This window comes from Neofelis nebulosa, chromosome 3 (assembly GCF_028018385.1).
Source record: "Neofelis nebulosa isolate mNeoNeb1 chromosome 3, mNeoNeb1.pri, whole genome shotgun sequence".
Classification (NCBI taxonomy): domain Eukaryota; kingdom Metazoa; phylum Chordata; class Mammalia; order Carnivora; family Felidae; genus Neofelis; species Neofelis nebulosa.
Genome location: NC_080784.1, coordinates 81,692,602 through 81,711,405, shown reverse-complemented (window position 1 = coordinate 81,711,405; position 18,804 = coordinate 81,692,602). Strand labels below are relative to the sequence as shown.

The following is an 18,804-nucleotide window of genomic DNA, read 5'->3' as shown; positions in this document are numbered from 1 at the left end:
TGTCATCAAAAGAATTCAAAATAAATATGATTTTCCGATCACCAATAAAATCATTTGTAAGAATTAGAACTGTTCACGTTATCACCATAAGCTCTTTTTACTATAAAAGCTTAAAGAAAACTATGGAAAAAGTATCAATAATTATGGTCCTGAAAAGGGTAAAAGAAAGTCACACAAAGAAGCTGAAAGAGTTGCTAAATGTCTATCCCTTGTATCATAATTTTTAAACACCTCTAGCACTCAGTGGTAGGTCATGAGTTAGGTCATTAAATAAAAAGAAATCAGACATTTTCTACCAACTGACATTTCTTGATGATGAAATCAAAATATAAAGTAGGAAAAGTGTTGAAGGCAGGCCATGTTTCAGTTGACTTACATTCGGAGATTACTGCTGAAGGTCTCTCCAAGGTTTACAGACGTCAGTCTGAAAATTAGGAATAATGATAGCAAAGGAGAGAAGAAAAAAGTTACAAATCAGTTAACAGAATAACTCCTCTTCCTGTCCCAAATCATGTAGTAAGAGTCACTCATACAAATAATACCAAGTACCTAATGTGTGTTTAAATGGACGTTTTAATACCAAAATGTAGTCCTAGGGGAGGAACTAATAACTAATTCAATGAAATGCCAGTACATCTGAATTATGTATATGTATTAATATATTCCAATACAAATGTGACATTAGGGATAACAATTTGATCTCTCAAACTTATTAGACACTAAGTTATCTTTACTCAAACAGCGGGCACCTCAGTTCCCTTTCTGTTCCTACTTAGTCCTAAACGGGACTAGTAATTTATTCCTACACCGGTTTATTTTCCCACTGCCCTCAGAGGGTCAGGTGAACTGGGAAGCAGGAAAAGCGCCTCTCCTGGCTCCTACTTCTATCCACTTCTTGAGGCTAAATGGCGAGGGCCTCTGTTCACGAAGCTTGAGAAGGCGTCTACACACTGACGAAGGAAGGTCTGCTGGGGTCACGAAAGGGACTGGACTGCCTGGAAGAGCAGCCCGCCTCTCCTGGGAACTGTTAAAGTCCTGCCCCGAGCTTCGCCTCAGCCGTCACGAACCTCGGTGGGCTGGCCCCGTGGGGCAGTTCTGGTTTTCCGTTCCGCCGAAGTGTGATCCCCACCGGTGGCAGGTGCTGGGCGCCGGTGCTGCCTCCTCTTCCAGCAGTTGTTCGGAGACCTGGCACAGTCTGCGCGGAGAGAAGGGACGCGGGAGCGTCGCCCGGGATACTGAGGGGGTGGGGCCGGGCTGTTGGGGGCGGGGTTAGGCTAAACAGGGTCTCGGGATTGGGGCAGTTCCAGATTCCTCGGGCACGGGGGCGGAGCCTGGTGGGGACAGAGCCTACGAAGGCTGAGCGGGACCTCCAGATCTAGCACGCTTTTCAAACAAGGCAGCTTTCAAAAGTTTGTGGCCGCTTTCAGAAATTAGTTCAACTGATCCAAGGGTCTCCAATTTGCCGCTTGGAGTCATTTCCTTCATGGCGCCTCATTCTTAATATTTTGCTACATTTCCCTGATCAATGGGAAAGCATTCAGCTTGGCATTCGTGACCCCCGTGACCTGATGCCACTTTAAGGAACTGGAAAAGTCATTCATTCCCTTCTTCCTCAGCCTTTGTTGTAACCAGAACCATTTTTGCCCTGCCATCCATGAATACCTTTTCCACTCCTGTCTCCAGCAAGATAGTCCAATTTTGAGTTGTGGTGAGTGACAGACTCAAGATCTCCTGTTCATAGAATCTTCCTGCACCCTGTCTTATTATTACTTTTTAAATTTTTTAGCTGAAACTCAGGATTTTATATTTACATTGACTAAATGTCAGCCTATTAATCTCAGCCCATCATTCCATCCCATCTCTCACATGTGTAAGTGCAAGGAAGTGAGCTTTCTTGCACATTCTCTCATATGTATATAGGGCAAGAGGGTGAGGATTGTTGCTTATTACTTCTCAAATACAGACGTGCTGGAAAGTGAGGCTTTTATTCAGTGCCTACTGTCACACACTGTAGGAGAGAGAGCCAGCAATATTGCTCACGCAAGTCATTCTATTAGCCATAAATTGATTCTATTTGGAGTACAAACATAACAACCATAACTACACATTTCATTCCGACATCTAATTTGCTGCACCAAATTATGAAATTATTTCCAGCATGTAAGTTTACATCATGCACTCAATTGATCACTCTGACTACCCGTAACTGGGCTCCACATGATCCCCCATGGCAGTAAGGCCTGCCCTACCCTCAAGAATTCATCTCCCAGTTTTCAACATCACCTTAACACAGCTCCACTGTCACCAGTGTGAATTCTTTTCCGGTCTTTACTGCCTTTTCTCCTTAGAGGTTTGTGAATTCCATGCACCTGCTTTTTCACATGAGACTCTCCTGGTTTGGTTTTCTAGGTGGCTTCTTCTTGCCTCTTTGGATATATTCCTCCTGCTTGCTGCGTTTTCACTGGCAGTTCTTTGACCAATTCTCTTTCTCTTTCTGCTTAGTATAATATTTCTTAGAGCTAGGGAATTCAGTTAGCTTTTTTTGCAAGGGATAGAAAACCTGACTCACACTGGGTTAAGCAAAAAAGGAACCTGATTATTTCACACAACCAAAGGATGCCAGCTCCAGGTACAACTTTACCTATAGAATCAGGGCCTTCTGTAAACTTTGAGGACTCTAGAACACCCCACCCTTCACCACACAGAATTAATCTCTCCTTCTTTCTACCTCTTCCTCTTAGACCAGTTCTACCATATGTGTTTCACTTTGCGTGGATCTTGGTTTATGTGAGTTAATCTCTCCTGAAAGATTCTGAGCTCTTTGAAAGCAGAGACCATCTTATTTTTCTCTGAATTCCCTGGGGAATTAGTATATACCATATGGGGATTAGTATATAGCATACGCTCAAAAATGTTTTTTGAATTAATCAAATGAATGACAGGATGGCTAGAAGCTTCTGGAGCTGATTCTTCCATTTGTAATTGTTCTTATTGCTTCCTCTCTCTTCCCCACCTAGAATTGGTGAGGTGGGAGGGGATGCAGTTACAGTTTGAATGCTAATACTGACTTAAGATCTAGAGTGCCCCCTTCTGATCTTTGCTCTGGAGAAAGGTTTTTAGGATGTCTCAGCATGCAAAGAAGCAAATGATAATCCTCTAGGGGAAGCCAATATATCTTAACTACTCCCTACAATTGTTCTCAAAGTGTTTCTGATACCTCAATCATCATTTCAGTCATCTCCATTATCATGATCTTCCACGATGAAAATTACTCTGAATCATTTTTGTTTTACTGAACACATCTCCAAGGAACAACTGAAGAAAGAATATATGAGGTAAAGTTTTTGAGTTCTTTCATGTCTGAAAATGTGCTCATTTTACCCATGGTTATTTGGCAGGGTTGGACATTCTAGGTTAACAATCATTTCTCAGTTTAGAAGGTATTGATTTCCATCACCCCCCCCCCAGTATTCATTGTTAATGATAAGAAGCCTAGAGCCAATTTTCTTTTTTTTGATGGGATTTTGTGATAAGATCCGTGTTTGCAGTGACATCCCCAAATCTCAGTGACCTAAAATGATGAAGTTTATCTCCTGATTACAATATGTAACCATCCCAGGTCAGCCTTGGGTTTTGTTCCATACTATGTTCAACAGCATAATCGTGCTAAGAGGATTATTACCCCCTGGAGCATTGCTGGTTTGTGGCAGCTGGAAGATGAGAGTAAATTGCACATTAGCTTTTAAAGCCTTCATCCAAAATTATATTCATCATTTCCTCTCCTACTTGAAGTCACATGGCGATGCTCAGTTTTAAGGGAGCAGGTAACTTTGATCTTGCCATGTGTCTGAAAGAAGAACCAGATCTCTGCGAATGGTCATAATGAATATCGCACATCTGGTTTTTTCTTCAACTAAGACATTTTTTGGACTTTTGTATCCTTTCTGTTCTGACATTTCATGGAGTTCTCTAGTAGAACTTGTCAGCTGAGTACTCACATTCTTCCTCAGATTTAGATAATAATCTTCTATTTTTAAAAAATTATTTCATGTTCTCATTTTCTTTTTCTATGATTCTTGCTTATTAAACATCAACCTAGATTTGTCCTTTTTATCTCTGATTTTTATTTCATTTTTATTTTCTTTGCCTTTTTGGTTCTAAAATTTGGACATTTTGGACAGTATTGTTTTTCAGTATTTTATTGATTTTTTTGTGAGTGAGATAAATCATATTTCTTAGTCTTTGATAGTTCTTGTTCTTTTATTCATCCTTTTGTATAAACTCTTTTATAGGCGTACTATTGTTTATGGATGTACAATTATTTCTGAATATATTAATTAGTTTTCTCTAAATTATTTTTTCCTCCAGAAAATTCTTTTCTTTTGTTAATGTTGACATATCTCTTTTACATAGTTATTGTTCTTTGTTTTTGTATTAATTAATATTAGGTAATTAGCTGCTAATAACAGGAAAAAATATATAGAATTGGAATGATACTCCACAGTGTCAGATTCCCAGTTTCTTTGGCTTTGTAACTCCACTATATATGGATACCACTCCCAAGATCATTGATTGTCCACAATGGCTGCTTCCCAAGCATATGTGTGTATTTTCTCTGAAGGAAGGATGCACAGGGGAATAATGGCATGCATACTCATCCCAAGAGATGAACACATCTTTTGTGCTACATAGCACTGGCAAGGACTTCATCACAATGTCATCGTTAGTTTCAAAGGCAGCTGAAAATATGATCTTTATTCTGAGTAGCCATGTGATTTGCTAAAAGTCAAGATCCTATAACTGTGGAAAATAAGAAAGAGTGGATGATAGGGGACAGTCAGCATCAATGCTAAAGACATCAGTTCTTATATTAGAAAGAAAGACTGGATTTCTGGTGTTGAGTTTCCTCTATTGTCTAAATGGGACTGTTCTCCAAGTTTCCTCCTTGGGTAAGAATTTTCAAAGCTCTGGGTAAGGTGGGCAAGTCCTGTCTTCTTGAGTTTCTTTTAGAGTGAAAACATGGGGAAGCTATCTGGCTGTGCCCGCTATGCCAGAAGACGTAGTCAGGCCTGAGGTACCAACATGCACACCTGGAGCCTACACTTTCAACTGAAAGTTCATTGAAAGTCTTTATAGAAGAGTTTTGGTTTAAAGTATTCCTTCTTGCTCCTAGGAGTGAGGGTGTTAAATAGGGGGTTGGGGGGCGCCTGGGTGGCGCAGTCGGTTAAGCGTCCGACTTCGGCTCAGGTCACGATCTCACGGTCTGTGAGTTTGAGCCCCGCGTCGGGCTCTGGGCTGATGGCTCGGAGCCTGGAGCCTGTTTCCGATTCTGTGTCTCCCTCTCTCTCTGCCCCTCCCCCGTTCATGCTCTGTCTCTCTCTGTCTCATAAATAAATAAACGTTAAAAAAAAATTAAAAAAAAATAAATAAATAGGGGTTTGAGTGGTGAAATTCATCATATACAGACTATTTTTGCCCTTATTTTCAACCTCCCTTCTCATTTCTTGCTCTTCTTACCCTGTAGATGCTGAACAATGACTCCAGGGTTTATGTTGAAGACCGTCCTTGGCCGCTCCAGTGCTATGGCTTTCTCTACCTGTTTCATCCTTTACCCCACTCCCTTCCACTTTGTATCTTAAGGTGGTTTCTTAAATCTCTCATCCATTGATAGCTAATATCCTATTTTCATCACTGTTATTAGTATTTTTGTTGTGGTACTTACACATTTTTATTTCACTGGGATCTTGGGAGGGAAGGGAGGTACATATATGTGCTTTTTATATCTAAACATTTTTCAGGAATGGAATACTGAAATAAGACACAGGAAAAATTAAGGGGAAGAAAAGAAAGGAAGGGAAATTATAGAACAAAACTAGAAAATGCGATGAAAAGTTACAGGGAGACATTGATTAAATCATAATAGTCAAGTCACAAACTACCTGCCTTAAATTTGTAATAGATAAATTAATTAATATAATTATCTAAAATTTTGGATAGGGGTACCTGGGTGGCTCAGTCAGTTAAGCATCAGACTTGGGCTCAGGTCATGATCTTACAGCTCATGAATTCGAGCCCCATGTTGGGCTCTGTGCTGACAGCTCAGAGCCTGAAGCCTGCTTCGGATTCTGTGTCTCCTCCTCTCTGCCCCTCCCCTGTCATGCTCTCTCTCTCCTTCAAAAATAAATAGGCATTAAAAAATATAAGAAAATAAATACAATTTTGGATCAAATTAATTTATTTGTATGTAGGTTGGCTGTTACACGTTCTTCTTCCTAAAAATACATCTTGAGGAAATATCAAATTCCATTAGATACAATTCAGTGGGACAGTAGCAGGTATCCTTATACTTGTCTAATCAGGAGAGAACATGACTGAAGAGGGTCAATTTCAGGCTTCCACCTTAGAATTTGAATTTTGAGCAGCAAGACAAAGAACCCCAAAAGTTTTGGCATTTACTCCATACCAGCAGTGGCCTCCTGCCAAGATAATTCCTGCCAAGATATGGTTGTGGTTTCTGCTTCCTTAGTCTCAGAATCTGCATTGATTCCTACCAGTTCCCAAGCCCAGCTTTTCAGATCTCTGTCCGCTTCCTTTTGTCTAAATGAAGTACAGCAAAATTCTGTTGCTTGGGATTAAATCCTAACTGACATAAATGTTGGCACCAGAGGCTGGATTGTGGGAAAAGGAACTTCAGGGAAGGGTTCTTACGATTGATCATCTATCTACATTAAGGTGAAAAGCAATGAAGCTCTGATTCTTGTCCTTACAAGGAAAGGTAGCAAACCATGACAACGTTGATGAAACAGCAATTATCAACCGAGATTACTTGTGAAAAATTTTCCATTGGGGAGAGTAAAAGTCTAACAGATCATGGAGCTACCACAACCAAAGATCATTGTGAAACAATGAATCCAAGTATTTGCGGTTGAGTAGTTGCTTTTGGTGACACTGGATAATATAAGGAAGAGAGTGACAAACTAAAAATACTAAATCTCTGTTCTCAAAGCATGGGCTAACCGTGCTTTATATAACCATCCTGGCACAAAAAGTCAAGTGACTTAATCACAACAAGAGCTGATTCTATAGCCCAGGAAGATCTGTCATGTGAATGTCAGGGCATTCATCAGAAAAGAGTGCTGCTTTAACAATATAAATGGAGTTATTCAGGCATATTCAGAAGACATTGAGTAAGCGGAAGTCCAAAGCCCCTCTTACCTATCTTCCACTGAAGCGTCTTTGCAAAGATAAATAATCCACTTTATACTCCACTGGTCACACAGCTATTCTTCCCTTGCTTGAAGATACTGTTACTTTTTTGCCTGAGGTTGTTCCCTTGAAGAAAAAATACAGTAATTTCTTTCTTACTCAGCACCTCATAATATTCACATCTGTAATTAGATTTAAATCTCATAGTGTCCTAGGGGACAAAAATGAAAAAATACAACTCTGAGATGACTCATGTGTACACATACACACACAAGCACAGACACACATGCGCGTGTGCACAGAATTTGCTAGTTTATGTCAGCCAAATTCCAGAAACATTGTTTTTCCTCCAGAATGGATTTTTAGGGTGTTTGAACAAAAAGTGGGGAATGTAATACCAGAATTTGGAATGTAATATCAGTATAAATTTGTCATGATGGGTAGATTTTTTAAAGACTTTAGATTCCATGTGCTATTTTAGGTGATTAGATACAGTTTATTTAATAGTTTCCTGGTTTAGTTAATGTATATCTGGCCAAATGGATAGTAATTTGTGTTGCAAAAAATTTGGTTTAAAGGCAGAAATTTAAAGTCTTTCAGAGATAGGATGCTAGGGTGCATATATCATATATGGCTCACCTTCTAACTATATTCCCTAAGAAAGTCTTAAAAATCTTCCCTTCACCAACAATTTGAGATCTAAAGAGGAAAATGCCAAACCTCTGTAAGTTCTCTACTAACTTATTTCCCTAGGTTAAAAGTGCTGGTGGGAAGTGTTATAATCGAAAAAAAGCACCATGACTTTAATAGAGATGCAATGTTCCCAAGGTAGAAGAGGTCAGTGGAATTATTAAATCTCAGTGGGAGACTAGGTACATTTGCCATAATATTCAGCCATGCCAATGTGTTCATTAGAATAGCCTGATCTACAGAGATCTGTGGCTATGATTAATTGGTCATGACATTGCTAGGAATCAAACTAATGGGTAACCTTTATACTTAGAACTTAATTTGTGTAAGAAGAAAAAAGATCCCCTAAACCTGATAAACAGAAGCCTGGCTTGAGTTCCCATAATAGACAGTAGAGAGTACTGATTTTTCATTAAATGCCAAGATGAGAACCACAGCCCCTTGAATGAAAGCTATGTACCCTGGAGTCCAGACATTACACCCAAAGTGCACTTGAATCTTTCTCCTTTTTTTCTTTAAAGGTAACTATATTTATTCACTCAGGTAACTGTACTGGAAAAAAGAGTATACCCAAAACTTTCGGGTTGTTAGATACCATACACTAATTCTGAGTTAATGCTAATGCTAATTTTTAATCCATTATTAATAGATTTAAGGTAAATTAATTGTTTGGTTTTTTAAGTCTAAAATAGGCCTAGTAAACTCTGGGCCCATCCTACGGTTATTTTTCTGATGGTAGGAATTTTTAGTGATCACCTGACCTTTAGAATAAAGGTTATTATGGTACAAGAGCATCAAGAGGAAGTTCTTGAGATTCTACCTTTATGCAGCAATTACAGTGGGTCAGATAATTGGAAAGATTCACCAGACCCTAGCAAGACTTACTCAAAAAGATTCCTCTGGGTAAAAGATACAGAGAAGCAGGGGCAAGAAAGCATAATGGGGGGCGCCTGGGTGGCTCAGCCGGCTAAGCGTCCAACTCTTGATTTTGGCTCAGGTCACGATCTCAGTTTTGCGAGTTCAAGCCCCACATCATGCTTTGGATTCTCCTTCTCTCTCTGCTCCTCCCCAGGTCGCACTGTCTCCCTCAAAATAAATTAAAAACAAAAAGGTATAATGCAACTTCAGATTGGTCCTGACACCCATATACAATTTCTTTGGTTCTCCCTCATTTGCACGTGATGACCTTCATCTCTAGAACAAAAGTTTACCTGGGGATCTCTTATTTATTGTTGGATTTAAGTCTTAATATATACTTTATTTTTTCCCCAATCTATGTTAAGGAATAATTGAAAAATTACTGAAAAATATAACTGCATATATTTAAAATGTACAACATGATGATTTAATATATATACAAATTGTGAAATAATTACCAAGACCAAGGTAATTAACATATTCACCACCTTATAATGAACTCTTCTGGTATGTGTGTGCTGAGAACACTTAAGATTACTCCCAGCATCTTTCAAGTATACAATTTTTTTGTGGTCGCAAATGGCAAAATTTTATTCTTTTTTATGGCTAAATAATATTCCAGTGTGTGTGTGTGTGTGTGTGTGTGTGTGTGACATTTTCTTTATTCATTCATCCACTGGAGGGCATTAGATTGTTTCCATGCCTTGGCTATTGTGAATAATGCTGCAATGGACATGGGAATGTAGGTATCTCTTTGAGATGAAGATTTTGTTTCTTCCCAACCCAGGAGTGAGATTGCTGGATTATGCAGTAACTCTGTTTTTAGTTTTTTGAGGAACCTCCACATTGTTTTCCATATTGGCTGTACCAGTTTACATTTCCACAACAGTGTACAAGGGTTTCTTTTCATCAAGGGGTCGTTAACGTTTATTTATTTTTGAGACAGAGAGACAGCATGAACAGGGGAGGGGCAGAGAGAGAGGGAGACACAGAATCTGAAACAGGCTCCAGGCTCTGAGCTGTCAGCACAGAGCCTGACGCGGGGCTCGAACTCCCGGACCGTGAGATCATGACCTGAGCCGAAGTCGGATGCTTAACCGACCAAGCCACCCAGGCGCCCCATCAAGGGGTCGTTATACTCCACTGGTCACACAGCCAAAGCAGGCTATAAAGTAGGTACGGATTACCAATCTATATATTTTGATAAACAATGTAGACAAACTAGTTCAGCGTGCATTCAGGGGAGTTTCAGACTTTAAACAGCATATTAAGTGTCACTACCTAGTATATTTCATTCATATCTTGGTCATGGGAGAATAAATGGAAAGTAATACTACATCTGCAAGGAACTTCACACATGGAAAACTTGGGAGTGAAAATTCTTTGCATATTCCTATTTGTTTCCTTGGGTTAGGTGGACAAAGTAGATGTACGTTTTGAAGAATAAAAGCTTAATCATTGTGCCGCTGTTCCTGATAGAGCTTTCTGGCTGGAGCAACCTGATAAGCAGCATATACTGCCTACTCCCATATTTTGATTCACAGAAAAACAAAACAAAACAGAAGTGATTTGCTTTTACTTAGCAAGAACAGAAGTACACTTTTATTTTCCACCTCAGTAATCTGTCAACTTTGGCTCTTTGCTGCAATTTAGTTCACAGGGACCTTAATTCTCTTACCATCTTGTAGAATATCAGGCTGGATTGCGACACTGATTGGTTGTTTAGCAGAAACTGGAGAGCAAGATATACCAGGTACTCTATACCCTCATACTATAAATGCATGGGAAAAGGGACAATATACATCTTATGAAAACACAGGAGTTTTCTCACATCAGTGAGGTTCTGGAGGGTTTAGATGGACAAACACTCCAATGTGAAGGACAATTTGTTGAAATTTGCCTACCCAATCAAAATGCTTATTTGCGTAACTTTGGATTTTAGAGGCTGATATGAATCCTGGCCTGTCATCACATCTGTAGCTGTTGTCTGCCTTGAGACAATAAAACACAGTTCTTGGTTTCTGGCCCCAGGATCTGTCCTCATATCTGCCCTTCCCAAGTCTTGTTCACAGCTTCACAATGATTTTGTGAACCTCTGAAATCCATTCCAATAAATTAATTTTTCTGAACTTAGCCAGAGTTGACTTTTATTCCTTACAACTAAAGAATGTTAATTTACACAATAATTAAGGATGTAGTACAAATGAAGTAAAACTTAATTAAAAAACACAAATTAGTAAGTGTTAATTATAGATATCAATTATTCACATTGAACATTTTATAACATTTAATTTCTGTAAAAAATTTTTTCAACATTTATTCATTTTTGAGAGACAGAGAGACAGAGCATGAGCAGGGAAGGGGCAGAAAGACAGGGAGACACAGAATCCCAAGCAGACTCCAGACTCTGAGCTGTCAGCACAAAGCCTGACGCAGTGCTCGAACCCAAGAACTGTGAGATGGTGACCTGTGCTGAAGTCAGACGCTTAACTGACTGAGCTACCCAGGCACCCCTAACATTATACATTTTCTAAAGTCATAGTTGAAACTCTAAGATTCTATTAAGAAATTTCCTTTAAAGAGTGGGTGCCTGGGTGGCTCAGTTGGCTAAGTGTCCAACTCTCGGTTTCGGCTCAGGTCATGATCTCATGATTTCATGAGTTTGATCCCTACATGGGGCTCTGTGCTGATTAAGAGCCTGCTTGGGATCCTCTCTCTCTGCCCCTCCCCTGCTCATGTTGTCTCTGTTTCTCTCAAAATAAATAAATAAACTTAAAAAAAAAAAAGAAATTGTATTAAAGATTATACGGAATTACATATATTTTTCTATTGTTACATCGAGATTTGATGAAATTAGTTTAAAAAATGGAGGCTAAAATATTCTATTTGATTTTTTGTTGTTATTGTTTTGTTTTTAAGTTTATTTACTTATTCTGAGAGAGAGAGAAAGTGTGTGTGGAAGTGGGGGAGGGGATGACAGAGAGGGAGGGAGAGAATCCTAAGCAGGCTCCACCCTATCAGCCCAGGGCCTGACTCAGGCTCAATTTCCCCAACTGTGAGATCATGACCTGAGCTGAAATCAAGAGTTGGGTGCTTAACTGATTGAGCCACTCAGGTGCCCCCAAAATATTCTATCTGTGTAGTCAAGTGATTATGTGCATTTTTTTTACCTGGCTGAAAATATAAAATATTTTTGAGGTTTTACTATTTCCTATTTGTAAAATAAATTAGGTGGAGAAATCTAGTCAATATTTATTGATTTTACATAAACAGTGCACTGAACTAAATATTCTAAGGTAAAATAAAAAGCCATTTGCTTATTGATGTTTGCAAGCAATAATTTTTATGCTGAATTTAGAGTTGAAAGCATTTTTATAGATTGTACCAATGTGTATAACACTCTTCTAATTGTCCTAAGTGTTTTGCAGTTAAAAGAACCTAGAAAAATAACTTTTAAGATTCAATCAAATATAATCAGCAAATAGTTTTTGAACTACACATTCTCAAACTGTTTGGCAAGATTCTGTAAAATGCAAGAGAGCTGGAAAAGGAGAAGCAACAGGCTGAAGGCATGATACTCAGTCATACTAATGTTAGGAAAGCACATTTTAAAATTAAGGGTATAGGAAATAATTGCCTGAAAATCATCAACATCTAAGAAGTTTGGAAAGCCTTTAGGATCCGGCTTGAAAATCTTTTACCTGTCTTGACATCTAATGTATATTATCTTGGTTTTAAATTCAGTTTTAATTGTTTTTTTTTCTCACTCAATGTGTGCAAACCACATTGTTTTTAATGCCAAAGTATACAGAGAACTTTCTTTTATAATGTCTTGTAAATATTAGTTGTTATTAAAACTTATTTTCCCATTTTTTTCAGTGTTTTTATACTGTGCATTCTGTTTGCTGCATTCTGTTTTCTCAGACAGCTAAATCTGCCAATTAAAAAAAGTGCCATTTGAATTTGAACATACTTTATATGCTTTTTGCTAATTTTACTCATTTTGTGCCTCCACACACTGGATAAAACTACAATGACAATGTTTTCTACAAGTGTAGGCAAATTTCAACAAAATAATATGCTTTAACAGTTGTCACATCTTTCAAAAGCTTAATTATGTGTGCACATCATAATAAAAATATATGTGTATATACATATCTGCTTATATGTATATAAATATCATTTTAAGATATTAAGAGGCATATCAATATTTTTCCAATTCAATTCAGAAGTGAAATTTCCCATTTTCCAAGGACAAAGATCTAACTGTATACACAAGGGGAATTCTAAATTCATGAACAAAACATATATTCTATATGTATCGAATATATGTAAGCATATTTTATATATAAGCATATTATATATTTACATATAGATTATATATTCTATAGAATATATATATTATATAGATGAGATCATGTGATCTCATGATCTTTTTACGTAGGGGCACCTGGGTGGCTCACTTGGTTGAATGTCTGACTCTTGATTTTGGCTCAAGTCATGATTTCATGGTTCGTGAGTTGAAGCCCCGTGTCAGGCTCTGTGCTGACAGCACAGATACTGCTTATGATTCTCTCTCTCCTCTCTCTTCCCCCTCCTCTGCTCGTGCTTGCTCTCTTTCTCAAATTAAATAAATAAACATTAAAAAAAATGTTTAAGTAACATAGAGGACCACAAGGAAAAACAGAAAGTCAGTGAACCAAAAACATACCCAGGAAGAAAGCATTTTGAATATTATAAAAAAAAGTTTTAAAAATAATAACTTCAGTGGTTCTATGAACAATTTTAACAATATATATAAGCATATAAACATATTATATATTATATTGAATATAATAATATTTTTCAAAGATTGTTATAAATAAGATGATAAATATCACATTTGGTAAAATTCTATAACTTCCAGTTCAGTCTCATACTAAAATAACTTTATTAAATAAAAGTATAAATAAAAGCTGAATTAGACATAACAAAAAAATATGGAGTAGCAGTCCTATGCACTAAATTTGAAAGTCTAAATCCATTCATCCATCCAACCAACCATTCATCTATCTATCCATCCATTCATCACTTCAGTAGGCCAGGTAGTCTGCTAGAGTAGGAATGCAAAGATAAATCATGTTCTCAGTGAACTCACAGCCTAGGAATCAAGACAGACATGCAAAAGAGACAACTATTTCTTTGTTTTCAAGCTCTGTGACCCATCTGCACCTGCATCAGAAAGAACTGGACTGATGTCCTTTTCTTCTCAATCTCTTAAGTCCTAGCCATCCCATTCTGGTCCCCAGGCTGTGCCTAATCCTCTCTGCTCCTGACTCATTCAGCCTCATATTCTGCACTCAGATCTAATTCTCCTCTAGTACTGACCTCAGGACACCCAGGCATTCACACCCCATGAGTTATGTTCCTTCAGCCAGTTTGCATAACCAATTATTCTAATGGGACCTGGTACAGCACAGACCATCATGGCCAACGTGCCTCCCTGGATCATCCAGTCCTACGGAAATCTACAGTACCACATGATAAGTGCTATAAAATAACATCACCTTGGGTGCCTTGAGGAGGGACTATGCAGCTTCCCAGGACTGAGTGGAAGTTTGACAGCTACAAAACACTTTATAGAGAATAATGTTTGAAATGTAATTTTGAGTCTCGAAAAATGAGTAGAGGTGTGCCAGGTATACAGAGAATACAATGGCAGAAAACCTTAGCTCTTTAGATTCACATGAATTCTAGAATATAGGGGCACAGAGGTGTGGAAGATGAAGTCATCCCCAAACAACATAGCAATATAAAAATCTGAGCTCCAACCAAGGCAATGAAAAACTGAACACACAATAATATATTCATCAGTTTAGTATATTTGGGATTATAATTGGAACAGATATTGATTTTATAGTATTAGGTATAGTCAGGACAGGGAAAATTATGAATGTTCCTCAAGAAGAGTGAAATAAAGTAAAAAGGGCATCAGTTCTTTATGGGTGAAACTGGTGACTTACAGGAACATTCTACAAAGAACCTTGGTTGATCTGACTCCAAAGATTCTCTCCTAAATTATTATTTTAGCTTTCTTTCCTCTTATCCCATGCTTAACAATAATATGTATAATTTCCTTCTCTTTGTAGAGTTTCCTAAATGGACGGAAGTTGTGTTTTGGTTAACCAACTATGAATACTTAGGTTATCCTTGAAATTATATTCTCACTACAAATAAATTAATTAATATATTCCCACTACAAATGCACTGGCATTTGGCTTATGTGTCAGCATGTGTCTTTAGTTATTTTGTGTTTACTAAGGTTGTTCACCACTTGATATGCTGTAGTCATGGTTCTGGATTTTCAAAACTGAGGAACAGGTCTTTGACTAGAGTAATCCATCCAGAAAGAGTCATCTTATGAAGGCCAGGTTAGTGACCATTGACTTCTCTTGGTAATTACCCCCATCTTGACCCTCTTTATTACAAAAGTAATTATGGTTCTATGTGATTTATTCAAAATTTTTAAGTAGGGCCACACGGGTGGCTCAGTTGGTTGAGTGTCTGACTCTTGATTTGGCTCAAGTCATGATCTCATGGTTCGTGAGTTCGAGCCCCGTGTCAGGCTCTGTGCTGACAGCACAGATACTGCTTATGATTCTCTCTCTCCTCCTCTCTCTGCCCCTCCCCTGCTCATGCTTGCTGTCTCTCTTTCTCAAAATAAATAAACATTAAAAAAATTTTAAGTAACATAAGGGACCACAAGGGAAAATAGAAAGTCAGTGAACCAAAAACATACCCAGGAAGGAAGAATTTTGAATATTATAAAACAAAGTTTTAAGAATAACAATTTCAGAAGACCATGGGGGAAGGGAAGGGGGGAAAATAGTTAAAAACAGAGAGGGAGGGAGGCAAACCATAAGAGACTCTTAAATACAGAGAATAAACTGAGGGTGGATGGGGGTGTAGGGGACAGGGGAAAATGGGTGATGGGCATTGGGGAGGGCACTTGTTGGGATGAGCACTGGGTGTTGCATGTAAGCGATAAATGATGGGAATCACCCCAAAAACCAAGAGCACACTTTACACACTGTATGTTAGCCAATTTGACAATAAATTATATTAAAAAATAATAATTTCAGTGGCTCTTTGAACAATGTTAGCTGTAACATCTTTACATTTTTTCTAGGATAATCAGATAACTGAGAATATCTTATGCATCACAGTGGCCGTGAGAATGCACCTCAGAGACCACTGACTTGACTACAGGGTGTGTAATTAACCAAGGGTACCAGCTACTGTGTTTTGAAATTTGTGGTTCCACACCTCCCAGAGATCATTCCCAGCCAATGACTGTGTGCAGAAGAAGTAAACCCATTCTTGAGAGACACTGACTTCTCTGAAGGCCAACTTTGGCTTAAGGATTCCCTATTGTTTCCCCAAACCTTCTATCAGTCTAGGGTACTTCCACCAAACCTCTCTCTCTCTCCTTTATTTGAGATCAGAACTGCATCAGAGTCTGATGGCTCTCTTAGCCTTCTCTAGCTCCCTCCCTATTTTCTCTCAAAGAAGCATTTCTTCAAATAAAATCCTTGCATATTACCTACCTCATCTTTGCATCACCTTCTGAAGGACCCTGAACAACACTTCTAAAAATTTTGCTAAATTCTCTTCAACATTTTATGCCATGGTACAAAAGGTAAGAATTCCAACTGGGCTAATCCTCCCAGTGGGCAGAATATTGAATGGTATATCCTCTTGTCCACTTTACCCAGATGGAGGAAGTGTTTGAGGAAAGAGTCCATGCTGATATATGGGTATTATCTATTAGTTTTCCTGAAAGATCAGAGACATGGGAAAAGCAAGATTGCTGACATGGAAGTTTGGATAAGAGTTATATGGGTAGGAGCACCTGGGTGGCTCAGTCGGTTAAGCGATTTTTGGTTTCAGTTCAGGTCGTGATCTCACAGTTCATGGATTCAAACCCTGTGATGGGCTACGCGCTGACAGTACAGAGCCTTCTTGGGATTCTCTCTCTCCCCCTCTCTCTGTGCACCCCCCTGCTCACTCACTCTCTGTCTCTCAAAAAATAAACATTAAAAAAAAAAAGAGTCTGGATAGACTACTTTGAATAGACCCAGAGTAGATAAAAGAGTCTCTTAACAGTCAGGTAGACTTTCCTGCTCAGTGGAGGTAAATTTATTCTAGAGCTTACTCAATGGTTTATGAGCAACATGATCATATTGGTAGGAAAGGAAGGAACACATGGATAGGCACAGTAACGAGCATTTTCCCACCCCACAGATGACCTAGTTTTTGCTACTGCTGAGAGCCCATTTTGCAAGTAGCAATAAATAACCCCATGTTCCTGATTGGATACCATATTCTAGAAGGACCAATCTACTAGCTAATAGCATGCTGGTTATACTATATCCCCTCCATCACAGAGGAGGCAGTATTTTGTCCTAACTAGAACAGACATGTATTCTGTATATATATTTGCCTTCCCTATTGGCTATGCTTCTGACAGCATCACCACCTATGGACTTATAAATGCCTTATTTATGGCTACAATGCAAATGGCTTCTCGGGGATGAAACAAGGGAGTTTGTTGATACTCATGGTTTAACTGCTTTTACACATAATCTATTATCCATAAGATCCTGACCTTATAAAAGGAAACAAATGAAGACTTAGAGCTCCAGCTGACACACACTACTTTCTAAGTTTGGGATGTTGTGCTGTAGGATACAGTATGTACTCTGAAACAAGAATCAATGTATGGTGCTGTTTCCCAGAGCCAGGATACTTAGGTCCAAGAACACAGAGAATAGGGATGGTACTGCTTGGTACACCTAATATCCCATTTGCAAAACTTTACTTCTTAACAACACAACTCTAGGATGTACTGAGATACAGCTCCTTAGTACCAAAGGGAGAAATGATTCTACCAAGGGACACATTTTGTTTCCATTGAGTTAGAGTAGCTAAGACTGCTATCTGGTATTTTGGTTTCTTCATAATGGTTATAATATTGATTAGATGGTTGATCTTGCCTACCAAGAAAAAAGGAGAAATAAGGATGAAACCAAGGGGAGCCTTGGCGAGGATTGCCTTCCAGAACCTCTGTGTCTAATAGTTAAAGTTATTAGAAGACCCAACAATCTCAAATATTTGGAAACACCAAGGACTTGTATCCACTTGGAATGCATTTTTAAGTTATTCCAAGACATAAACTGATTAAATCGAAAAAAATAAAAGATAAAATAAAAAGAAAATGTACAGTGGAGAGGAAAATTGTATATACTTTTATATAATCGTGCATGACAAGTTGTAGAAATAAACAAACTTTCATCTACCTAAAATACTGACATGAAATCATACCAGAACTTGAGCATGATGGATATTACTGAACAATCTTGGATCTGTAACACGCAATATTTTTGGTTGACTCCTTTTGGGTATGGAATGACCATTACTTTGGTTGTACAAATGAGAACTGTATTACGGAGGGTAGTAACTTTTCTTTTTAAAATATGTGTAAGTATAGGAATACTGGTGTATGTTGACAGTGGGCAGCCCGAATGGTAGGTCATAATGGGAATTTGTCATTGTGTTTTAGTCATTCTGCTTCTGAACCTTCTACTCATATTTTAGGAAACCTTGTAAGCTATAAGAAGTTCACTTCCGGGTACAGAAGCTCAGTATGCCAAAACATTACTTTCTGAGACTCCTTTGCAATGAGCGTACTGATACACTGCCAGTGTCAGCCAATTAGAGACATCTGCTTCAGACTTTGAACCACAAGTGACTCATGCAAACACATAACGATCATGCAGAAAATGGCAAGGCTGAGAGTAGTGATAGTGATTATGTTGTTTTCAGAGGCAGCACTGTCTAGAGCCCAGGGCCAACACTGATAGATTTAGAAGTCCAAGGTGGGGCATCTGTGCCCACAGAGTCTCCCTGGCACTAGTTACAAGGCAGGATTTGGAGTATTGTTCAAGGATT

The 18,804-nt window shown here is 38.4% G+C and overlaps 1 protein-coding gene across 9 annotated transcripts in view; it reads right to left on the bottom strand.

Annotated features, from left to right (window-relative positions):
• The window catches only part of TTC29 (tetratricopeptide repeat domain 29), a 668,675-nt gene that overhangs the window by 243,259 nt on the left and 406,612 nt on the right, over window positions 1-18,804 (bottom strand). For 5 of the 9 annotated variants that reach the window (XM_058721224.1, XM_058721230.1, XM_058721227.1 and 2 more), the window contains 3 exons: window positions 7,216-7,332; window positions 1,068-1,195; window positions 377-424 (listed from right to left, as the gene is read on the bottom strand). The gene's annotated coding sequence lies outside the window, so the exon portion shown is untranslated. Of the gene's footprint in view, window positions 1-376; window positions 425-1,067; window positions 1,399-3,998; window positions 4,020-7,215; window positions 7,333-18,804 lie in introns of those variants that run through there. The other 4 variants (XM_058721229.1, XM_058721226.1, XM_058721228.1 and 1 more) reach the window with 3 other exon arrangements.